At 41.9% G+C, this 25,875-nt stretch overlaps 1 protein-coding gene and 1 long non-coding RNA gene across 5 annotated transcripts in view; one reads left to right on the forward strand and one right to left on the reverse strand.

Annotated features, from left to right (window-relative positions):
* Positions 1 to 25,875, forward strand: part of TSPAN7 (tetraspanin 7) — a 93,018-nt gene that overhangs the window by 41,231 nt on the left and 25,912 nt on the right. The window lies entirely within an intron of this gene.
* The window catches only part of LOC139676448 (uncharacterized), a 53,575-nt gene continuing 45,328 nt past the window's right edge, over positions 17,629 to 25,875 (reverse strand). For 2 of the 4 annotated variants that reach the window (XR_011698658.1, XR_011698654.1), the window contains exon 3: positions 18,039 to 18,924. This is a non-coding gene — a long non-coding RNA (uncharacterized lncRNA). The other 2 variants (XR_011698656.1, XR_011698657.1) reach the window with 2 other exon arrangements.

The following is a 25,875-nucleotide window of genomic DNA, read 5'->3' on the forward strand; positions in this document are numbered from 1 at the left end:
GGAGGCAGTACTGCTTGCAATGTGTGATACTAGAAGTGTCTGCTGCCTTACTTAGTGCGGAACTAATACTTAGTGGCTGTATTTATAGCATGCAACAGCCTGATATGCCACAGCCAGCAGAACTGCTCTCCAGTGTCATGGGATTTCCCTGGTGTTATGCCTTAACAGAAGGATGGGGCCATCTCCTCTCTGAGATATTTGGAACTCAAACTCTCCAAAGCAATTTTCATTAGTCTGTACCATGTGCACTGACAGTTTTTATGCCGAGACTGGCACAAACCAATTAGTTGACTCTCTGTTTACCTTGTGCTCTGCACTGTACTGAGTTCCAGATAGGAAGAGAAAGTGTTGTGTCTCCTGCTCTCATCACCTGGGAGAGAGATTATGATGGGAAACAGAGCATCCACTGGAGCTGGAGCTGTTGGCCATATATCTGCTGCTCACATAACCGATAATCTCCTACATTCAGCATGAAGCATCCGGAACAAAGTGCTACCCACGCTGTTCCCCTGCTGACATCCATCGTTCTAGTTTACAGCTGCTTGCAGGTTTCCAGGGCATCAGCTGTGTCCGCAGCTGCTGATCCTCTCACGTATCACTCAGGTCCTGAGACAAGCTTCATGCAGAGTTGCCCACCAACTAATTCCCTAAGGGCCGGCAGAGTACCCCTTTGAAACATGGCTCTTTAAATTTTTTTGTACTTGCATGTAGATGTGTATGTGTATTCATCTAATGCAATGTATAAAATGATACATGTGGAGCTTCTAGAAAAAAAAATTAATTTGCCATATGTTATTGGCTGCTTTGCGAGGCTTCACTCTCCTCAACTGATCTACACTTTTTTGTTTTTTTTTTACTTACAGCCTTGTTTCAGCCCTTGAATGTCTTAACATCTTACACATGTTTTTCAGTCACTCAATCTGCCATAGAAACTTTTTTCTCCTATGGACCTCCAAATTTCTGTACTTGAAGCCTGTCAAAGGTGCCATTTAAACAGCCATAGATTTAAGCATGTTCTTGGACTGCTCCTGTACAAGATTTACACTGCAAACGAAGTAGGAATTTTTCCTTTCCCTTGGGACTTGAAGCACTTCCATCTTACCTTGGAAAGGACCCAAGATACCAATTTTTAACATTCTTACTCTCTTTACAAGAAAGTGTGTTACATCATGTAACAGACTTCAGCATCCTCTGAGCCTTGTATCTATCATATTGAAAGGATACAAAAAATAGCTGTGGTAGGATTTGGGAAGTGGTCTGATGCATTTCCAGAAAGGTGGCATATGGGTGATACATCGTAGCTCTTTTTAAACATTTCTGTCTTGCCATCCGAAGCCAATTGTGACTTTACGATCTGTGTACAATTCCATTGTTTCAAACTCATGCTGCAATCACCTTGTACGCCCTCCTTCCCCATCACATATTCCAATCCATACACTGAGACTCTGCTACAGAGTGACTTGAAGGGACTCTTCAAATTTGGCAGGAACAACGTGGCTGCTTAGAGCCTGTAATGGATGCTTCTGTATTTTATTCATTGCTAAAAAGGGATTTGGAGAGGGTGGGGATCCGAATAAAGTGTGTAAAATTTTCTGCCAACAGCACAATAATTAAAAGGGAGAAGATAGTAGTACATGTAATAATATTGTTACGTGTGCACAAAGCAGGGCTGATCTTAATGCTGGAAGTTGGATATTTCTGAGCTGTGTGCCTTTAAGACCTACATACTGCTGTTACATTACCTTAGGGCTTTTCTTTTGAAATTCCAGCTTCAGAAAACCAAGCTTGATTTTCTTTTTTCCTTCCTTCCCCTGATGACACTCTCAAAACCTGGGGGTGTTTATTTGAAAGAAGACTCCTTGCATATACGATATTACGGTGTGATAAGACATGTTGCAGTAAATAGGGGCAGAATCATGTGGACATCACTGTCATAGAGCTGGCATGGCTGGGTTGACTATTACCTGCCCTATACAACGCCAGCTTTGTGATTTAGGGCAGCTACAACTAATTTTTCTCTATTGCTTCCTGACATCTCGTGGCAGCACCAGGTAATGCAGTTAATTGCTTAAAATTTTGCCAGAAGGGTAGCTCCAACATTAGATTTTGAAGCTTCAGTGGCTTTGGTGGAAAAGAATCTAACTTGGCTGTTGATATTGTATTTTGGAGTGGTTTTCCCCCGGGGTAAGAACACTTCTAGAAGGATGGATTTTGAGCAGGCCAGACTCTTCAATAAATTGTGGGTTTCTATATAAATATACATTAGAAATTAGATGGTAAGTTTGCGTTGACATAGTGCATCCTGTTTTAAAATGTTGCCAGTGAAATTTCACTAAGAACTTCTTTGATGCTTCAAGAGGAAAAGGTTGATGATAGCAACGCTAAAGAGAAAAATGCCGCTGGCTGGCTCTTTGATATTTTCTTGCTATAACAATTAATTCCCCAAACGAGTCAGGAGTTTGCTGGTTAGCTTTGAGAAAATGGCCAAGTCTAGCAACAAAATTATGCTACATTCTCAGCTAGAAAGAAATGTACTTTTGCTAGAAATAGCTGAGTCCTTTCTATTCCTTCCCTTTCCTCCCCTCCTTAAGCACTGAGTAGAGATGAAAATGAGGATACAACAAGCAAAACTGGCAGTAAATAGACATGTGTGTGGCAGGTGCAACAATATATGAGCTCAGTGCAGTTCCAGTACAGGGGCTTGAGGTTTGTGTGTGGCTACTGAGGTGTCAGTGAACCTTTCTCTGATACTCAGGCATTGTGTGACTAACAAATAACGAGGTTTCTCAATGAAGACGAGTAGCAGAAATAGATGGATAAAACACTGTTAATAGGAAAGACAGCTTGTTCTCTAATGGTTTGTTTTCTAGTCACATGTTCCCATTGTAATACCTGTTTTTGCCTTCTCTCTGGGTAGGAGTAGTGAGAGCTCGGTGGGAATGTAAAGTGATAAGTGATTATTTTGTGTGGCATACTGCAAATTGGACTCCTGTTCCAGTTTTAGGTAGACTGCCTGAAAAACCATGTTTCTTTCACTCTCTAGTCTCCAGGCTCAAGATAAGAAACCAGCCAGCTAATACTAGGAAGTGCAACCCCACACCTTCTTACCTCTGCAGTGAGTAGTGCTGCATCCAGGAAGGGGTTTTTCCACCATCGCTCCTGGTTTTGCATTCTGTGCCATTTTGGTAGTTCTTATATGTGGGTGCCATGACATGATTGGGAGCTTCTGGCATCTTTCTTTGACAATTTAATGAGATAACAGCTTACAAGTATCTTCTTTTTATTCTCTTCCTAATTTGTTTGGGTTTTTTTTCTTTGCTTGTTCCAAAGCCACTTCATCCTGGATTTTGTTTAAGAGATTTTCCAGCTTTACTTCTCAGACACAGTTGCCATTTATTTATCTCCATAACTCCATGAGTAGATGGCCACATATCCCAGTTTTCAGTGTTTGAAAGGAGGGCAGAACAGGCACAGGGATCTCTCTTCTGACAGCCCTGTTGGCTGCCCCCAGAGAAAACCTGAGGCAGATGTCAAGGATTATATCCACTGGCATTGCAGGGCTGAACTCTGCATAGAAGAGACTTCAGAAAACACTGTTCAGCAGATGGGACAGTTCTGTGGCAGCTGCAATTTCACCAGAGACCCACTGAAGTGTATGTCTCACTGAAATACTCATGGAGCCCTGGCCTGGCTTATGGGAAACAGAGGAACTGCAGTGCACTTGAGGCTACCCTAAATGTGCTTGAAAACCAGCTGATGGTGCCAAAGCCTATTTTTAACTTCACAGTACAGAAGACTGTAAGATGTCTTATTATAGAAGAAACCTGTTGTGAAGATACTGCCCAGTGGGTTTCACCAAAGTGCTTTGCAAAGGCCTGTGGTTATGGGCAGTTGTTCCTTGCATAGCTGGTCACAAGGATACAGATGACAATCAGGGACAGGGCTCAAGCAACATGCTGCAATCCCACTTGCCACAGGATCTCTCACCACTGAAATAATGGCCTAGGCTCTGAGTGAACTGACACTAAGGAACTCTTGCCACAGCCCTCTGCTTTCTCCTAAATGGGTGAATTTGAACCTCGTGAGCCATAACATGCTCCAGCCATGTAGGACAGACAGGAGCACAGAGGATGTTTTGGGGAGAGCAAAAATGCTCCAGTAGGAGATATGGTGTCTCTGAACCATCTTGAAGGGCAGTTTGAGAAGGGTTCTGGATGATGGAGCCAGGGTGTGACCAAAAGGACTGAGAGCTCCCGAGATAGGTGTCAAGGTAAAAATAAAAAAGGTTACATCAGGATACCTTGAGCTTATTATCCTAATCCTTTTGTTTGCTTTGTAAAGTTTTAATTCATTCTTCCTTCCCTATTTGTCCTTTCATGGGTAAGACCACAAGTTTAATCCATTATTTTGAAATTATTTTTCCACAGGGACATTAGTGATGATATCAGAACCTTTTTCTAGCTAAACTCTTACAGAGTCACTTCATCCTTGTTCATCATGTCAGTGTGCTATCCCACACTGAAGAAAACAAAGCCCCTAAAAATTAAAACCTGCATTTTACAAGCATGTTTAATAGTCTGAATTATACCCAAGTTCATTATAGTTTATCAGGTAAAATATTTACCATATGTATTTTCCCACTGTGGAAGACAGCTAGACTTGATTAGATGCTTAAATGCTCAGATGTTTTGAATGAAGAATTGAGGGAAAGCTGTTAGTTCATGGCAGAGGCAGCAGTAAGGACAATATGAGCCTGTAAACTGCTGCAAGATCTCCCAAGCAATAAAACAGAATGCAAAAAGAAAAAAAGTACACTCTGCAATCCTTTGTGTTGAAGATGACTGAATCTTAACCTACGTAGCAATAATTTCCTGCTCACCAGTGAATGGAATGAGTGATCACATGAAAGTCTGCTCAGTCGTTTTGTTGGGAAGGAGCAAGTGCACAGATCTAGGGCTTTCAGCAAATCCAGGGGTGTCTTGGTCTACATCCTGCCTTAGAGAACAGTGTCCCCTCCAGATCAACTACTTCTCTCTTGGGCAAAAGTAGTTTCTGCTCTCCTTCCTGTCAGCTGGCTTTCATGTGAAGGTGAAATAAACTCTGTGTGCTGAATGTTAGGTTTCAGGTGTAGTGGCTCCAAATCCTAGAGTGTAGCCCAAACCTGAGTAGAGGGGTTGTTCCATGAGACATCAGTATTTTATAGCACTCCTGGAGTAGTTACACCAGGCACTTCTGTACACAAGTACTGATTTTGTGTATTTTAGTTACATTTACTGCAATTTAGCACAGGGCTGCCCTCTGCTCTCTCATACACATGGTATATGACTGAAGAGCCAGCAGCACAGCCTGTTTGTGAAAACATCCCAGCATCACTCTGGGGTAAATGAGCTCAGGAACTTGCCACCACCGAGCCAGAAGAGGTTTGCGGTTGCCTCCTTTTTGTACTTCCTGTGCATTGGAATAGATTTCGATTTAAACCCTTCACTTAACATTTGGGAGAGACTTTTTTTCTGTCTGGTTATAATTGTTAAAATAGGTCAAGGTTGAGATCTAGATCATCATAAATCACTCCCCTTTAAAGGCAAATGTTTTTCTTTGTGGCCCGAGGGACTGAAATCAAGACTGACGAGGTGCATAGACCTGAATTTCATTCTTGGCCTTTCCTCACTGCCTCTGTCTTTTTTTTTCTCCATCTGGAGAGCAGTGCTTACCTTGCACTGCTGTTGTGCGGATTAATTAATCCCTCTGTTTGCACAGCGCTTTGAACATGCCCAAACAAAACACTGTTTTCTTAATTGCCTCATGGCTCTGTGCAGCCTCCTGTGACAGCAGGGTCTGAGGGCCAAATGGATGGGCAGAGTGAGGTCCCTGTGTCACCCCATGTGCTGATTTCTGAGGTCTGCCTGCCCCCCTCCCCCCCCCCAGCCAGCCCAAATCGGCGGGAGGTCACAGGGTGTGGCAGACCTCTGAGTTGGGCAAGGCTTATCAGGACTTGTGCAGGCTCCTGGGCTGTTTTCTGTGTCCCATGGGCTCCTCTGGTGGAGGAGCTGCTTGTGCTGGTGAAGAGACTGCTGTGGGAAAGGCTGGCTTGCAGGTTGCTGTGCATCTAGTACTGACTGCTAGAAATTTGGACCTAAATTTAACAGCCAAGTGGTTACATTAGGTTATCTATTTGTGTTTAGAACCAAATAGGTGATTTGACCTTTGCTTAGAAGGTGTCAAACTATTGCAGGATGATGTCCTACAACATATGCAAATGTCTGAGGACAAATGGTCACGCAGGCATCTTAAAGGTGCATTATAAATTGTGTTTGTAATCTACTAGGCATTTAAGGCCATAAAAGAGATCAGTGATGCTGACTTTACAGGGCCACAGGTTTTGTGTATTTTTTTCTCTGAGGCCTATCTGACATACTTGTGGTCTTACCTCCTTGAGTTTTCTTTGTTCAATAGTTGACCATATTGTTGGGGAGGGGAGGGTTAGTTCACAGTAAAACAGGGGCAGGTTAAAGGTGTAACAAGGATATTAACCAGTTGTAGTTACAGCAGTAAGCACTTGCATACCAGTGATTGATTTTCCTAACACCTCTTTCCTAACAAAAGAGATGCACTAGTAAAGCATGTAGGACTTCACCGATGGGTTGTAAAAGAACAATAGAAACATTGTGGTGGTGCTTGCTGTCATTTCCTTCCATCTTTTCATTTGCTGTCTTACTCTATCACTCTTCATTTTTTTTTTTGTCTTGTCAGTTTCTATTTCCTCTGTTCTTTGCTGGCAAGTAATTTCCGAGTGGAAATGGATGCCAGCATGGTGATGTTCATGCAGTAGTGCTCTCACCTGCCAGTGACCCATAGCCCTGGTGAGGCTGACTATGGAAGAGCTGCAGAAAATGCGGTCCACAAACGGACAAGGGATGGGAAGCCAGAAGACAGAATTTACTTTGCTGTTATCATGAGAGTGGGTCCTTTTCCAGTGATATATTCAGGACACTTGTGTTCCAGTGGGAGGAAGCTGAGTATAACCAGAAAAACATTTGAGTTGCTAATCATGTGCCAGGAAGCAAATTTAGGATGACAATGCTGCATGGACAGTAGTGTCTGTGGTCAGCCTGTCATGACCTGCTGAAATAATGGTGTGGGGTTTTCCTTGCAAGGAGAAGGAGTATGAAAAAGACACTTTTCTTAAGTTTTCTGAGCTGAAAAACTGCTGCATAGGTGTAGCTTTCAGAAAATTCAGTTCAGGCATGAAAGAGGGCTCAATTACTCCAGTTCTCTGAAGAAGAAAAAACTTGTTCATAGCTACAAAAATCCATTCAGAAATACCACATTTTGTCACCATGTTTCTGTGACTAAATGCAAACAATAGTCTGGCCATGAACATGCTTACTACATCATCGGAAAAGATGCATTTTGATTGTGTAACAACTGAATTTCACCCATCTTTATTTGTCAACCCTATGCTGCATTAAACATTCCTCCTAAATGGGAGTTTTCTTGGTGACTCACAGCCATGGGAACTATAGTGTGAGACCTGTATGTTTACTGGAGAATCAGAGCTTGGAGGTGACAGACTCAGCTCATGTCTCACTTTGGAGTGATACCAGTGTGTTGTCAGGTATGGATTACTGTCATTTCCATCTTTCTCCATGTGCTTTCCCACAATTTAAAAGATTTATAGATGGCATTTGATATAAAGCAGCATCTGTAAGAGAGTGAAGGATAATTAACAGCACAGCTGACTGCCTGTGTATGTGTCCCTGCAAGTGTATTGACCTGCCTTCTTCATTTAAAGCCCTTTGCCCTTTGTCCTTCACTTTCTTCCTGTCATGGACTACATTTTGCAGAATAACCTAAAGCCTTCTTGAGGGCCCTCCTTTGGTCATCAGTGCCCTGTTGGCCATCCCTGGAGGTATTTTATACCTTCTTGATAGTGTCCCTCATGCTAGCTACTCTAGCATGGGCTCCTCCTCCAAAAAAAAATTAACACAGTTGCCTTGGGAAATGTTCATTCTATTAATGTGCTTTGCTGTGATAAGAGGAATTACTGTCACTTGAGATAGCTGGGAAAGGAACTGAAGAATTAAGTCAAGAGAGTGCAAATTTTATTGCTTTCTCTTCCAGGGAGCCAGCAGGTATCAGTAGTTGGTGTGAGGTGGAAAATTGAATGGTATTGGAGACATGATCTTCACCACACATCTTCTGTTCCTTCATCATTCATTGCTCTTGTCTCCTTCTTTCCCCAAAAAGTGAGAGAATAGAGGCCATTGATTCTTATTCCCTGGCTGATGGAAGAACTTCTCTTCCTGTGCATTGTGTCCTTGCTGTTAAAACCCCATGTAAGGGCCTTTCTGATGCCCTTCCTGCCCAGTCCTACAGGGAACCAGAGCTTCTTTCCATCATCCCTGCCCAGGACATCACTGAGACCTTGAGCTCTGGGCGGTGGGAGGCTGAGCCCACATTTTGGTTCTGCCACCTCTGCTTGAGGGAAACCATTATGCTTGTTTACCTCTTGGCTTTCAACAGAAATGCCCAGTCACTCCCACATGGATTTGGCTTTAGGCTCAGCTCTCACTGCCCTGAGTTTGCTTTGCGTTGGACTGGTTTGGTTTGGTTTGGTTTGACTGGGAGGGAGGAAGGTGGGAGGAGTAATCTTCTGTGGCCAGTGGGTTACCCTTCCTCTGGCTTGTCATGATGCTTTTCCTTGGCTTCTTCAGGCTCACCTGCCCATAGGGCTGGTGGTGTGGGAGCTGTGCAGCAGCACTTGGCTGAGCAGAGGTGTCACTGAAGTCTTGCCATGTTATTCAGTACCCTCTAGGATGCAAGCAAGGCTGCAGCATCAGTTTCTTACCTTCAGTCACCTCGTATAGCCTCTTTACCTGTGGGGTCTCTTGTGTGCTCACTCAACCCACCAAAGCCTGGTTTTAGTCTCCAGTGAGGCCTAGGTCAGATCTGTTTGGCCTGGGGACCATGCAAGACCCAAAGAAGGCAATTCCTTCCAGCAAGAGCAGCCCAAACTGCAGCTCCACAGGGTCTGGCCCTCATGTGTGTCTCATCTCTCTGCTGCCCTGAGCAGTTCTGTGCTGTGATTTGGTGTCCTCCTGGTTGTCATCCATGTTGGAGATGACAAGATGTGCTGGAGCAGTGGGTGGTCTCCCTTCCACGTGTTGCCTGGTACTGTTGCAGCCTCTCTCCTGCTGCCCCATTTCTGTTGCATCCTCGTCAAAAGTATTCTAGATTGTCAGGAAACTAGGCTTGTGTCATAGAAAATGTGCTGGTTTTGTCTTGCTTCCTTTCTCCCAGGAGGCAGGAGGGAGAGGAGAGGGAAGAGGTAGAGAGTGAAGAAAGCAGTCTGATGGGCTACCCATGGCACTGCCACAGGTGGGCAGTTTTTGGTGGTGAATGTTTGCTTGTGCTCCCCCCATACTGCCAGGAGGTGATTGTGGAAAAAACACAATCCCCTTGGGAGCTGGTCTTGGGAATAGAGGATGGGAACACCCTCTTAAGACTGGGGTCCAGAACCAAAGAAGGACCTTAAGCCACGTGAATACACTGATCTGGTGTAGGAGAAAGCTATTTGAGCAAAACCTACCAGGTTTGGTTGTAAGTTTGTATAGGGTGAAGGAATTATGGGCTTCATATTTAGTTTTGATCTAAATATTTTCAGAAGCAGGTCAATTACATAAAACTTTCCTAAGCTTTCATTGCCCTGCTAACTAGTCAGTTGTTAGAAATGTTGCATTTTTGTTGTTCATCACCTCTGAATTGAAATAAAGGAAATAAATTTCATTAGGACACATTTACTGTGCTCTCTCTTAAATGCTTGAAGTTGGTTCACAACTGGGTATTAATAATTGCATTGTATTAATTTATTTTTAACTTGACTCTAAGCCTGAAAGGAACCAAGCAGAAAAAGCATTTAATAACCAGCAAACTTAGAGCAGTACACATAGCCCAGTGCTGTTAACATCCTTCAGCAAAAAAGATTAAGTGCTGCTGTCGTCATTTAAGCTTTAGGGGGTGGGAGGGAGCAGGGGAAGGGAGAGAGAAGATGTCTGATCCACTTAATGCAAAGTATAAATTGATGTCATTTTAATTTTCTTCTTATAAGATTTACCACTTTACATGTAAATACCAGGCAGCACTGTGGTTATGTTGAATTTCTGATTCATATGGAGAATGTGTTCATCTGCTGAAACTTAACTGATCACACTGAGTTAAGGGGAAGATAATAAAAAGCTATGGAGTGAATAATGGAAGGATTTAAAAATGAGGCTTGGGGGGCAGGAGATACAATACAGCGTAATTTTAGAGGTAAAACTACAGTTGAGATTAACAATGTATTTCTGGACATCTGGCTGATCTAAATAAAGTCTGTCTGACAATTATCTTGTAATTGTTAAACCTGCCACCTTTATGTGTGGGATTAGGTCTGTTTAAATATGCATGCAAAAAGCACAATGGTTATTGATTCTGTGCTGCGTAATTTGTGTAGATCTTAGTTTGGAGTCAAATGAGGTTTATTATTTCTACTTTAGTTCACATGTATTTAATCCTTGTTTAGCTTTTTTCTCAAATACAATGTGAAAACAAGCATCTGTGAGAAGCTTAGTGACAGGGAAAGAGTTTAGAATAAAAGTTAACACTTTCAGAGGAATTGATTTATAAAGGAAGAATCAGTGTCTTATTAGTTACTAAAAATGTATCTTCTGAACAATTGTATGAAAATTATCATCTAATAATCCTGCATCTGTATTTAATCCTTTTCACTGCTGCAGATCTTTAATTAAAGACTCTTGTCTTTACACCAATTAGTTTGAGATCCTAACCTTTGTTCTTAACAAAAATGATTGCAGGAGTTCTGCTGACATCCTTGGTACTGTTCATAAAGAAAGAAAACTCCTAGGAAAAACACATTAATATCAGCCCCCATGGAAACACTCAAGCATTTCATTAGCAGTTGTAAGCTGGAGAGACAATAAGCTGGAGGGAACGCTTTATTAGGCGAGAGGGGGTAAATGGAAAATTGGCAGCAGAAAATCAAAGTCTGATCATGAATAGCCCCTCAGAACTGCAACAGCATCTTATTGTTCATGTGTTTGCATTTCCATCATGCCCTGATCACAACTAAGGCCATATAATAAATAAATAACCCAACCTGCACAAGCGAGAAAAAAACAGTATGATGGCTCAGTGCCAGAGCAAACTGCTCTGCAGCCATCTGCTCAGCATCAGCCCGGCACCAGCCAGCGTGCTGTGAGCGGCAAGTACAGATCATTCCTCAAGGCCTGGTGGTCAAAATGTCACTGGTTTTATGTTCTTTGCAGAGTATATTTAATGTGATCTTTTCCTTACAGCAGCGGTCTCCACTGGTGTTCTAGTTACACATCTATATTAAAAATCCACCATAAATATGTTGTGTCCATATTAAAAGGCTAAGGGCACAGAGTTGAAACACTGAATATTTTGGTTTGCTGTTCTAAGATGGTTTAAATGGAAAACCTGAGCACATGAAAAGGGATGTAAGAGAAGGGACAGATTAATGCTGGCATAAGAGTGGTCAGAAAAGGTGATGCTTCTGTAGTCACATTTCCAAAGATGTTTAGGTACCTAAAAGTGCAGATGAATCCTGGGGTTTTCAGGTGGTCTGGTTGCTAGACCTCTGTGTGATGAAAGGCAGCCTTTGGAAACTGTGTGCCTATTTTCTACTGCATTATCTCTTCTGAATAGCTCAGTACTTTTGAAATTTCCCTATTTACATGCTGGGCTTTTACAACTCCTGATAATCTGGTTTATAGTAGTTATGGAAGGTGCTGCCTCTGTATTTTATCCTCTGCCCTGGCATGCCCGTTCTTGGGCACAGTCTTCATGCTTTAGTAGTATTGGCAGCCAAAGTCCATGCTGGGGTTTTGGATTGAGAGTGAAGGAAGGAAATAGGGCATGGGAACTCACAACTCTGGTTTAGTATTTAGATACCTAAAATCTGTTAAAATAAGTGATCTGTAGACTACTAAGTTGGACGTGGTGATTTCTACAGCAGCCATGGTGTTTGTGGAGGTTCCCTGTGGGCATCAGTGACCCTGATGTGGAGTCACCCACTGGAGTTTGAGAAGCTTCAGTCTTCTGATGAGGATTTCAAAGAAAGAGAGGAGCTTGTTTTCTCTCACAAATTTTGTTTTGCTGCCAGGAAATGCATGTGTTAGATTTGTCACCCAAATACTGTTGTGGGCATTCACAGCTTTGCCTCTTGAATGCAAGGTCAAGAGAGCTCCTAGGCGGCATGGACCACTTCAACCTTTAGTCCACTGCAGTGCTTCATCTCTTCTCTATGTTAAGAGCAGGTCAGGCAGAGAGCTGAGATTTGGGGACAGCCAGCCATGTCAAAAGACTGATTATTGGTATGGTTTAACACTGACAAAGACCTAACATAAATATGTATTTGAAGACTGTAGATGTTTCCAGAACTTGGAAAGAACCTGACTGCCTGCTACCACTGGAACTGCATGACTGGTGCCTTTGTGTGTAGACCAAACACTGTCTCAGAGCTAACTGGGCTGTCGCCTCCAAGTCCTGTTAAAATTCTGTTCAGAAACTCATTTGTATGAGGGATTAAACACCTAATTTTATCCTGAGACAATACAATTGTGACTTTGTACCCATGAAGTCCCATGGCAGTAAAAGAGGTAAGCCAGCTGAGCTCAAGGCAGTGGGACTCATTCTCACCAAAGCAAGCCACATTCTTCTGTTCTTTCCTGATACAGTGGACTCAGTGATGGAAGAGCTGAGCATTTCTTCTCTGGGTGTTCCATGCTCAGTCTGTCATATTTGAACATGGCCAACTAGAATCATGCTACAGAGGACATTTCATCAGTGCTTTGTTCCATAGTGCCTGTATCTCCATGTGCCTACTGGAAGTACATCATTTGCACAAGCATTTTTCATACCTGCTTTGCATTAGTAACTAATACTCAGCTTCTGAGCAGCTGCTACAGGTCTTTCATCTGTAATTCCTGATGTCTGAGATGAGAGTATGTCAGAGATCTATGCACATATGCTCAGGACACTACACAATTACTTGAGTTCCTTATGTTTTTGTGTGAACCACCTTCATTTCCTCCAGTGTCCTCTGTATGACAGTGCTGGCCAATTTCATCACCAATAAACTTTCCTTAGGATGTTCTTCATTTTCTATGACACTCATAAAAACAAATCATCTCCAATACTGGCAGAATTTCTCCAACTCCTATTGGCAGAGGCTATTGCAGCTTTCCCTCTGTTGCCAGCTCCTTTATCATTGGACTGTTTCAGTGCAGCTTTTTTTGTGTTATCCATGTGATGCTCTGTCAGCAGGTTTACTGAAGGGAACTCAGATGGTTCCAGCAGTATTTCTGTTGTATAAAAAGTGAATCAGCTTTTCAGAAAAAGTTATTTGGGTTAATTTGCAATAACTAAGCTTCAGTGAGCCTTGTTTTCTGCATGGCTTTATGCTACTTCATACGTACCTCTGTGGCTTCATTTGATAAAGCAAGTAAAACAATCTAGAAAAAATATTTTTATGTTATTTCTTTTTGTAATCAAAAAGAACATCTGTTTAAAGTAATAAATTTTTTTTGCTTCATTTATCTGCAGTAGTGCAGATGATGCTGCTAACAATGTATACTGCTGATCTAGATTTGAAAATTAATTCTGGTTTTAAGTTTTAAAAGGAACATTTTCATAATATTGTTGTATTTTGATGGGACATCTGAGTTTATATTTCTTAAACAGTGAAGATTATGCTTTGCTGATGGCTTGCTACCAGGTGCCAAATCATTCCAAAAGGTGGAGGCAGCAGCTCATACTCAGTGGTATGTATGAACATAGATGTTGCAAGAATATGACTTTATTTTCAGTAGGCGAGCCCTTGTTTTTCATTCATGTTGGCACTTTATCAGCTTGGACAGTGAAAATGATATCTGCATTTTCTAATAGGTTTTACTTCCTTCTTATATTTGCATTCTTAAACAATTCAGTTCCTGTACTGCTGCATCAAGGGTGTATTTACTTGTATTGACATTAAAATAGACATTTGAATGAGAAAACATTTTCTTCAACACAAGTGTAAATTTGTTTCAGAAGCCCTTACAGATCTGAATTTATCAGCAAATTTGATCAAAGTAAATTCAGCTTATATTGTCATGTTGGCAAAAAGGGAGATATGGCAGTGTTTGAGCACTCCTTTTGGGGAAGAGGGAAAAGCATGTAGAAAGTATATTTTTTCATTACAGTTTAAGCATTGCTTTGCTTTGAAGGATACTCCTAATTATTCTTTTTATGATCTAGGAAAGGGAGTACTACAGTGTAGTGGAAAAGGGCTGTTCTATCTTGCCTTTCTGTACTCAGCAGATCACCAGTGGCTTTTGAATGCCCCTCCAGGGAGGGAGGGGATGTAGAGATACTGAAATATTTGCAGTTTCCACATGGATTTTTGTTGGCTTCCCTTTGTGTTCAGCTGGCTTTTAGAACTGAGAAAACTTAGAATCATGGAATCATTAAAGTTGGAAAAGACCTCCAAGATCAAGTTCAACCTTTGACTGAACACCACCATGCCAACTAAACTGTAGCACTAAGTGCCACATCCAGTCATTTCTTGAACACTGTGGAGCCCAGGTGCCTGCAAGGCATGCCTAAGAGGGGATGCCCAGGTACTTGTGAGGAGTATAAACCAGGGGGAGCAAAATAGCAGGCAAATATGAAAAAAATGTAAGAGAAAGATGGCAGAGCCTTGTTAAAATAGTTTTATTTTTCATCTGTGGGTGAAGAATATATACCCAGACTGATCCTTCCAGATAACAAACTTCAAGAGATTCTCTTCAAAAGAACAGAAGCTGTTTGCATTTGAAGACTTGCTTTACTTGCACTTACTTATATTTTCCTTGTATTTATATTTCCCTGTATTTGGTTATGTATCTTCTTTCTGTTCTTGCCGTCTCAGTAACTGACTGTTCTGCTGTGTTGTCAACTGTAGCATAAAATGGATAAGGTTAAACTTCTCCGAAGCATTGAGTACCTTGGAGTACCTCTTAGAAGTATGGTGGCAATAATATTTATATTTAACGGGGGCAACATACTTCTATTATGGGAACAACCTCATCTTCTGACTTTCCAATCTACATGGGCCATTTTAGTGAAAGGAAAACTGCCATCTGAGAACTGATCCTGACCTAAAGACAGTATAAGGCAAAAAACAAGACTAGAGTGATAAGATGTCCAAATAAAGAAAACAAAAGAATTGTGACATTCCGGAATTTTTGTCTATGACTTTTGAGAGAAGTGAAGCAAAATAATGAGGCAGAAGTTTCTGAATATTCTGAATACTCCTAAATTGAGATAAGCCCAAAACCAGTATTATATGCCCCACTGAGAACAATCCAAGAGATGATGTGAGGACTAGGCAGCCAACATCTCCTGACCTCTGGTGTGGGGATCTTGGTCAGACTGGTTGGACACATGCCTTGAGTGCATATGAGTACTTGAATATGGGGAGTTGTAAGTAAAATCAGCTTTGAAGTTTCATAAAATGAAAGCACTTTCTACTTCCATGAAGTCTTACACTGAATTTTGTTACAGTAATCTTCTACACTTGTAGGCAGAGTCTTGAAGTCCAAGAAAGGCTTACAGGCTAAGGAAGCCAATGATTGTATAGACTCTCCATGAAGTTCCTTTTGCTTGTTGGGTTGTGCAATCTTCTCTGGAGGCTGATTTTGGAGCACTTCCTGTTGGTAACAGAGGGAAATAACATGGTTTGAAGAAGCAGAACTAACTGGAGCTGTTTGTCAACGCTGTCACAGCTGTGAGCAGGATTCATTTTCTCCCTGTGAATCCTAGGAAAGTGCACAGTTCCTGAGCTTTGATCTCAGCAAAGGTTAGGCAGCAGAGCTTCCCAACAGCCTGGCAGGCTTGGAAGTCTTGAGGTCCCCATGTTGATATAATCCATATTAAAATGCAGGTCTTTATGTTTTTATTTGTTAATTAAGGAGGATTCTTTTGTATATGCCTGCTTCTTTTGTATATGCCTGGAGTTTGGAAATAATGACACTGTCGTGTGTGTTAACAATGTGGTTGGGAACACAAAATGTAAAAGGTATGTCTGGTCTTTTCCTATAGTGTTTGGTTTGTAGGTTTTTGTTGTTTTTTGGGTTTTTTAAATTATTATTATATATGGGCACGTGTAGCAATTTTATTTCTGTTGCCTTCCTTGCTAATACTACTACTCTTACATTGCAGATCTGCCAGGCGCTGATACCTTAAGTTTAGTGTAGCCCATTTGAAGACACCATGGTGCTGGTTTGTCAGCCTGGATTAGCACTGAGCATCAGCTACAGCCAGCTAGGATGGCAAATCTGGGAGCTACATCCCTGCCTGCAGCTAGTCACAGTACAGTCTTAGTGACAGCTGCTGGCAGTGTAGTAAGAGCTGGTGAAGTAAAAGAGGAAAGCTTAGTAAATGCATGGAAGAGAGTAATCAGCTAGGAATTTGTATGGCTCATGCTCAGCCTTTTAATGTTTTCTATTTTCTCTCGTTAGTAGGTGGTTCCCCTAACTGGAACCTTTAAAGAGCATAGATGAGGCTTGAATAAGATCAACTGGCAACAGGGTAACCATGAATTTTACAACAACCAGTCAAATGAAATAAAATAGAATGATGTGTTTAATAATTGTAACATAGCTGGTCTTACTGCTAATATGAATGCTAGTAAGATAAATATTGAATATCTGTAAATAAACTACCATTATTCTAGCATGAAACCTCCCTTCAAACTGTAATTCTTCTTGAGAAAGAGGCAGTGTTTTTCTTTAACCTTTGCAACAGGCTCTCTACTCTGAATCATTTCCTTTAATTGTTGTTCTAAAACATATAGCAGGGTTTTTAATGCCTACTTTTTATATTTGTCTTTTTTCTTTCTGTTAATTGCAGTACTTCCATTCAAGCTTGAAAATTAAATTGCTTCCTCAACGTATTTCTTCTCTGCTGTATGTAAACACTGGGGGTTTTATTAGCCCTGTTTCCAGGAAGGCTGGAAGTGCACTAGCACCGAGCACTCAGAGAGGCTTTGGCCAGTTGTTGTAGTTACAGGAGCTTTAAAGGAAACTCAGAAGACCTGCCACACAGAACAAACCTCATCTCCTCTTATTGTGGGGAATTGATCTTGTGCTTGGGGGACTGAAAAGAAGCACCAAAAGCCAGTGGGATGGCTGCTCACCTCTGCCTTTCCAGTGCTGTCTCTGAGCAGCTCAAAAAGGCTTTGCAAGTTGCACTCTGAAACTGTGAGTGCAGAGCCAGGGATCAGGATAAAGTCCTCCTCTCTCCCTTCATTTAAACAATCCACTTACTTCATTTATTTGCATTGATTGCAGATTTGGTTAGTAAGTATATTAACTGTATATCAAAACCTGATTAGAGCTGGTGAGATGAATAGGAATAAAAAAGCCTTGAAGTATTTAAAAACAAATCATCTTTCACAGCAATAAGATATGCAAAGTCACATACAATTTGGTCCATCTGCCATTTAGGGCATCATTGTAGTTGTTTCAAGAAAAGAAAACTTGAAGGAGAAAGAAGCAAGTGAGCCACAAGTATTATGTGTAGAAATCTAAGAGTTTAATTTAAACCCCGGAAATAATCCATCCCCTCTGGAAATCTTACACTGCGTCTCAAATAGCAGGAGCATTCCTGCTCAGTTTTGGGGTATTTTGCTGGTTTTGACAAAGGGCATTTTACAAGCCAGATGGAGGGATGTTGGTCGGGATGGGTGGTCTGCAGGTGGAAGCAGCAGCCGTTGCCTCCCGAGGCTCTTCTGAAGGGACTCGCAGCAGCTCAGCCAGGAATCACATGGGTGTTTGTTGCTGTGCTCCCACAGGAGCTGTGGCAAAGCCTCAGGGCGGGGTGAGGGAATCCTGCACGTGTCTCACAGCTTCTGGATCCACACCAAAATATGAGTGGGAGTGGTGGGAGACCTGTGGTTAGAAATCTTTCCTGTTGGCCTCACCATCCTGACGGAGAATAGAGTTGCAAGTTACTTTGTGTCTCAAAAGGGCATTAAAATACCAGCAGTATAATTACAATGTGTGTCATTAGCAGTCTGTCAGTGTAACTTGGTATTGTGATTATCTGGTATTTTTTACTGGCTTGATTTGGTTTTTGTTGTATTGTTTGGGTTTGGGGTTTTTTTAATAACCAAACATCTGGGTTGAAATTTTTTAAGTTTCATTCCTCCTCTTGCTATTTTTTTGTTTTGTTGCAGCAGGAATTTAGCAGTTTGAGTGCATCCTAGATAAACAACTTTTTTTTTCTTTTCCCAGGAAAATACATACAGTCATACAGACTCAAAGATGTCAGTATTTTAATTAAGTAACTCTAATGTGTGGCGAAACCAAGCTTATCTATGAGGAATATGCCTTTATTTTCAGACGTACACAAGTACAATACCTTCAAAAGGCACTCCTGTATCGCAAGCATTTAATCATCAGTATATGTATAGGAATATAAAACACAAATCAGTTGTTTATTTTGATTTCATCCAGAGACTTTTGGTTAGTGGTTACAGGTCATGAAATACTTTGAAATAATATTTGTGAGTTATGGTGTGCAGGCTGATTGTTTTGAATTTTGATTCTTGGAAATAATTGTATTTTAATAAGATGGTATATACTACAAGGCCAGTTCACTGTAACCTTGTACTAAATGCTAGAAGAATGTTAGAGAATCGTAGCTTCTCTTCTGCTTTCCTTTGAAGCTGCCATGTTGTCACTTGCCCCTTTCTTCCAGCCAGCTTATGAAGCTGAGGATAAGGATATTGTGATCTCATAGCTTCACACACACAGCAGAGCATCACCTCCTGGAATATCCAGCTTGCATGTGGATAAAGATATTGCATCTCTGCTAAACCTGCAAAGAAGGGAGTTGATGGTCATTTTAGCTGGCCTTGCAGAGAAGGTCCCTGACATCCACATGGTTGGTTAGGGGTGCATGTGTCTGATTTCTCTGTAGGCAGGTGCTGATTTTTAAGGATTGTGTGTTCTAAAAATGCACACTTACTACATATTTTAAAAACTTTTAGGAGTTAGTTTCTGGCAGCACATGGTATCTGTCTACTGTGTGGGCTATGGATGAACTGACAAATTTGAGTTTCATCCACCTTCTTTCTCCTCCTTTTAGCTACTGGGAGGATCGGACATGAGAGGAAAACCTTGGTTATTAAATCCATCTCCCAGTAGTGCAGGAGAGTTCACAGAGCATCTGCACACCATGATCCATGGGAATGCTTTCCTGTTGGGATTTGGGGCAGATATTTCCTTCCTCTCCCTAAAAGCATTTGAATATTAAAGTGACTTCTGGCTTTGACTTTGGCTGTTTTAGTAGGAGCAACATGTGGAAACCAGAGACGTACACAAATGAACAACAGAGCAGTATGAAAACTGTTGTGTAGACACAGCCACAGTGCTGTACCTTGACTGGGCAAAACTGGATTATTTCAGAGGGGAACAAAACATACTTTTGCTGTCCTCAGCCTTATTTAGTTACCTTTTTTGCTTCCTTGACTGTTCTGCCTGTGTTTTGGAGGAAGAGCAGTAGCCAAGGTGTGAGAGCAAATACTGAGGATTATGGAGAGCATCACTGGGTTTGGGTATGCTGAAATGAGAACATTTACTTTCTCATGATGGCCCAGGTGAGTTGTACAGCAAGAGAGTGAGGATCCATCCACCAGAGAACACTGCAGCATGGTGCCTGGAAGAGCTAGGAAGGAAAACATGGCTCATGCTAAAGGAGAAAAGGAAAGAACCAGAAATACTAATTTTGAAAGAAGTGTGTCCTTTCTCGGATAACATCAACAAAAAAAAAGAGCAGTCTCACAGTAGGAATGGCAGTTCTTTGCTCATTCTGCGTATGATTAGGAGACTGTAAATAACCAGTGATTTTCCATAAAAAGGGATCAGTACATTAGGCGTTTGGTTGCAATAATAAAACCCTTGTTAAACTTTAAACAAATCCCCTATCATTGCATGTGCTCCCAAGCTGATTTTTGGATGGATTGAACTGAAGTTAATGCTGCAGCTGATGACCTTCTTGGCAGAGGCAGCCTGACACTGCACAGATGGAGGCTTGGAGGCCCACTTGGCCTCCACCTTCCCCTTCACAAGCTCCAGCCAATTAGGTATTTAGTGGGACCCCCCCAGCTCTGCACTTGTGCCACTGCCCAGCAGCCCCTCTCCCATGGAGAAGGGATGAAAGCTGCCCAGCTGTCATCTTTTGCAGGCTGCAGTTGTGTTGCCGGCTTTACCTCCTTCTCTCCCACCTCTCTTTTCCTAGACAAGGAGGCTGCTCCCAACATCATTACTCTCATTTCCACCCTAAGTGCATTCATGGCCAGCATGCACCCGCTTTGTTCCCAGCTCTGTTGTCCTGTGGCTTAAACAGCTCTCTCTTGTCCTTGGTGTGTAATCCCCTTAACAAGCAGGTTTATAACCCCTCACCCCTCTTTATCCCACTTCATGGGATAAAGAGCCACGTGTCTTGCCTCCTGCTAGAGAGACTTTCCATTGCACTGTCATCCCAGGAGTCTTCCATGTGCCTATTGCAGTATTGCATTACCTTTCTCGAGTGGGGATAACAGGATTTACACCCACTGCAGATTGCATTACAGAATTGTGGGTGGGGCTCACCAGCACCTGGTGCAGTAGCAGCCTATGCACAGCCTCTTCTGGAAATTCCTTGCCTTTGGAAGTGCACCATCGGGTTGCATGTGCCTTTTTCTCTGTGTGTTTCGTGAGACGTTGCTCATTGTGGACAGCTGACATTCAGAAATCCTTTTCCTCTACTATTATTTGCAAATGTAGGAGCTTGAACCTGCTGGAATTGGTCCCAGAAAGATGACCTTGTATCTGGGACTATTGAATTTTGTTGCATATCTATTATCACACAATTCAGTGCCATATTCTGCTTTTTCTGAAGGTTAATAGGACTGTAGCTGCTTGAATACAAAATGGTTCTAAGGTAGTTTCATACCACTGCTGTAGTGTGTGGTGACTAATGAGCTTGTAAATCTCTTTTTAATTCTTTTCAAGTTTTCTCACTGCTAAATCCCAATTTTGCAAGACCAGCAGATAAACAAACTGTGATAGCTCTGCTTTTCCTCCAGTTCCCACAGATAGCAAAGTGAGAAATCATGCTGGGTCTTGTGCTGCTGTGGGTGTCATTACTGCCTCCTGTTATACTCAGAAGAAGCTGTGTAAGATCAGCAAAGTCATAATTACAGAAATATAATAACTATATGGACAGTGGCAGGCTTGTGCCTAGTTAAGAATGGAATTGGACTGATACTGCTCTGCATCTGCCCAAGAGCTTTTGAGTGCCCAACAGGCCTGGTTGCTGCCTTTTACCCCCCAGGCACATTGCTGGTGATGGTACAATGGAGAATACCTTTTCCACATGTTGACTAAGCATGTGTGTTAGACGGGTGCAGGAATTCCCTCAAGGAGCTTCCTCTCCTAAACTTCATTGCAGCAGCTCCCCTCCAGAGGCATTTTGCAGAGTCTTTGCTGACTGCATGTATTCTGACAACTTTTATGGTGTCTGCTGTCATCCAACTTAACATGTTTGTGCAAGAGAGTGTGTTTTTTCCTTGTACGTTTGACTCAGGATGCACACATAATATTTTCTTGCTCTCCAGAGCTGGATGAACTGCACCACATGGTTGCTGTGTGCTCACTACATAGTCTGATTTTTGGTTTTTCCTTTTGAGAGGTAAAGAAGTTGTAATGATTTACTTGGGTTTAATTGGTGTACTGTGATGCTGTAGTTTGCTGCTACATGTCTGAAGACTGTTGCACATGCAGGGAGGAATTCCTGTGCTAACTGATCCACTGAAATGACCAAAACACCTTCACTGAGGTCTCTCTCAAAGTCTTCTCTACCCTGCTCATTCCTCAGGTACACAAGAGTCTTTCTACTGAAGTCTAACTTATTCTTGTGCCACCATGGGCTTTCAATATAGTGCTAGTCTCAGGGACATGGGTGGCACTAGAGGTTATTTTTCAGGGTGCTTCATTTTGCACCTTTATTTTGTTCACATAGGGATTATAGAAGTTTAGATTTTACATTGATTTATTAGGAGATAAGCAACAAGAACATTTCAGAAACATTTAAGTATTTAAATAGGGGATATTCCTGTTTCAAAACATCTAGTCTTGATTACCTTGCATTTTTTCTCTTTTGAAGTCTTGTATCTCAGTAAAATTGGACAACTGCTTTGAATTTTGAGGTCAAACTACGTTATACTCTGTAAACAACATTTCTGTCATCTTTGTGTATAGCTCTTGCAGGAATTTGAAAGTGTGAATATAAGGGACAGCTGCAGCATTTAAGCTTCCAAAAACTTCCAGGCCCCATAGGTAAATACTCTCTGGCTAGATCAGTTTGCTGATGATCAGTTAGTTCCTTCTATTCTCTGTAGTAGTAGACCTTCTAAACAAGTACTGCGTCTCTAGTTAGGACTTTGCCTTAGCCTTTGCCCAGCTACTGGCCCTTGAAAAGTGAGCCCTGGGTGCCCAGTTTGTGATATGGGAGGCTGTGACTGCTGTCTCTGACCACAGCTCAGCAGAGGAGGGTGAGGGGGTGAGGTGTCCCAGTCCCACTTCCATCACAGCTTGGTCAAACAGGTGATCTGTGACTGACCACCCACCTGAGGTACACAGTCCTGCCCAAAGGAGGCTGCAGCTCTGCAGAGCATGTGGCTGCTGAAGCTGAAGCCATTCAGCTGCTCTCTGCAAACAGCCTGTGCCCCCACAAAGCTCAGTCCAAGGCAGGCTGGCACCCCACCACTCTGGCTTTTGTTCTGGTGGCCGTGGACCACCATGCAGCTTCTTCACAAGTGGCCACAATCACCATGTGTGGGAGCCATGGGATGAATCAGTGTTTGGGAAGAGTGAGTGGCCACAGGGCACCAAGTGTGCCACAAGCCAGCGCTGCGGGCTGAGGGCACCTCCTTTTCCTAATGATGTGCTTTAGCTTGCAGAGTGGGATGCTGCTTTTGATGTCTCTACTCTCTAAGTTCTGTTTCCTCAGACGTTCAGTCATGCATATTTAAAGCTACGTTTCAAGAAATTAGGTCTGAAAATTCCCAGGAGAAATGTATTTTTTGCAGGTTGTTTGGTTTTTTTTATCCAGAGATGACCACATTTTTGTCTGCAGCTGACTTAAAAGATACATCAATTAATAGAGCCACTGATGACTAAACTGTAAAACAGAATATTTTCTCTCATTTAATGAAGTGTCTTACATAAAAATAAGCATAATTATCATAATAATTTTACCAAGATTTCCAACTTTTTTTCTCAAAGTGCAAGGTATAATACAGCTGAACCTTCACCATAACAATATGGCTGTTTATTATAACCATTCATTATGTGCATGGTCTTAGTATAGAGATTAGGTCCCAGATATCCTTATTCTTCCTTAATCTTCCTACTAGTGACATGTAAATAATTATTTCCTTACAGGAAAATTCTCTAAGAATAGGTACATGCACTGTATTAGCAAGAAATTGCTAGTTTTGAGCAATGCTGCAAGGTTGTTTTCAAGCTCATGTGTTGTGTTGTGCCCCCTCTGCAGTCTTTGTTAGTATTCTTAGGACTTCTTGGGCCATATCCAATTCTTCATCCTGTAGCAAACAAAATTACTCTGATGTTTTCTTCCCTGCTATTCATTAAAGGATCACTGGCCTCTTCTCCTGGTTGCAAGGAGAAGGTTGCACTCACCTCTATGTGATTTTTCATCTGTTTTCCCTACAGAGTAAGTGACACAGCCCTGATTGTCATTTCTGCCCCAGCCTGCAAGGAAAGAGTTATGAGCCCTCAGTGTGTGGTTATTGTATGGATGGGTGAGGGTGCTGGGAAACACCTGGATTGTTTATAAAACGACCTTGCTTTCAGAGGTCATTTAAGTCTACTTCCTCATAGTTGACAGAGGCACTGATAAAATTAGGGATTAGTACACACTGTTGTCTGCAGAGCTGGTGGTCAGTAGCCAGATCAGCTTCGTGATAACTTGGTATTCACTTCAGCAGTATTTTACTGAGTCAGTATTGTACTTTCTTTTTGTAATTTCTTTTTTACCAGCACTACAGTTTGACCTCTGAGGACCTTACTGTGATGTCAGCTCACTCAGGACAACTATTCATGTACTTATAACAGTGACCCCACCAAGCAGGAAAAAGCACTAAACCTTAAAAAGTATTTTTGAGAAGCAAATAGTATAGTAGTCTATTTACAGAAAGTAGGCATACAAGAACAGGCTGTTAAGCTTGATATAAATGTGCCTAATCAAAACCTCCTCCACTGTATTTCAGGGCAGATCTAGTGGTTGTCTCTTGAGTTGGGTGGGCTAGATACTCAGCTCTGAGATGGTGGTGACATGAGGGCAGAGGCAGCATCCCCATTGCTGCAGTTTGCATGTGCTGGTATTCCCCAGTGATGGTTTCTGCAGGGAGGACATGGGCCAGTAGTTTTAATACACAGGAATCTCAGTTTTGGACAGAAACAGCCAGACCTGTGGTGGGTAATCAGTTTTGTGACAGCAACTAGTACTATATGGATGCTGAGCAGCAAGGATCATAACTCAAATAGATTGCTGGAGCAAAGGGACAAAGCAAGACTTGTTGTGCTGGGCATCCCACACATGCAACAGGAAGATAAAACCCTGAGCTCACAGCCTGGCAGCCTAGTCAGGTGAGACAGGCAAGGGATCACAGAGAGGAAAGTAATCTCAAAAAATTAATTTTACAGCATTTTCTCATTAAATCATTTTGGCTGGATTTTCTTAGGAAGGGATTATTTAGATGGGAAACTGGCTGGAAAGGAGAGGAAGAGGAGGGATGGGCCTGAGTTAGAAAAGCAGGGGAACAAAATAATCAGGTTAGGTACTGAGGGAATGCATATTAAGAAATGGTGAAATCAGAAACTAGAAGATACTAGAGCAGTTACATACCAGAAATGGCCATTGAAGGTGTTTTTTCCTAATGCAATAACCTTTACAGGCCACCCCTTGATTTGCAAAGGGAACAGAAATGGTTATTAACTGGCTCACGGCTTTTTCTTGAGCAGTCTTCACTGAGTAAAGTATAATTACAGCAGATTAAAAAAAAAAAAAGACAAGGATCATTTGTTTGTGTTTATCATCAGATTTTTTTAAAAAGCATCTTCATTTCTAGTGGAAAGACTAGGCAGTACCATTGATGACTCCACCTCTAGTGATGTGTTTGGCTTTTTTCTATCAATGAGCATCATTTTCTCCAAAGGAGAGGTAAGGACATGAAAGAGTTGCCTTTTTCCAAAGATACAGCTCATGGCATCTTCATTTCTAACTCACTTCAGCAGAGGTCAGTTCTGTGCAAAAGTGACTGAAGTTCAGTTTGCAAGTGTAGTCACAATCACCAGATGTGAGAACAGAGAATTCAAGTGTGTTGTTGGATTACATGCACTTCCATATTCCACTGTATCTTTTCTTACTGCTTTGCCCCTGCCTGTGAAGAGCTCACATTCAGTGCAAAAGAAGGTTCCTACTTGTTTTAGTTGCCTGCCTGCCTGATGAGCGTCCAGAGGCTGAGGCAGAAGATTCAAAGCCAGCCACTCCCAGTGCTTGACAAGCTGTAAAGCAAGAACATTTGGAATGTGATCTGTTGCCTATTTTGGGAAAGTTATAAAATTTTCAGAGGTAGGCCAGTTATTTTTAAGTCTCTCTGGACACGCTTTTAACGCAGGATTTGTTCAGGATGCTGTCAAGGTCGAACATTTTCTTCATGAAAAAGTTTCCCTCCTTTGGAGAAATGTCTAGAAGATCTAA

The sequence above is a fragment of the Pithys albifrons genome, chromosome 1, assembly GCF_047495875.1.
Source record: "Pithys albifrons albifrons isolate INPA30051 chromosome 1, PitAlb_v1, whole genome shotgun sequence".
Classification (NCBI taxonomy): Eukaryota; Metazoa; Chordata; class Aves; order Passeriformes; family Thamnophilidae; genus Pithys; species Pithys albifrons.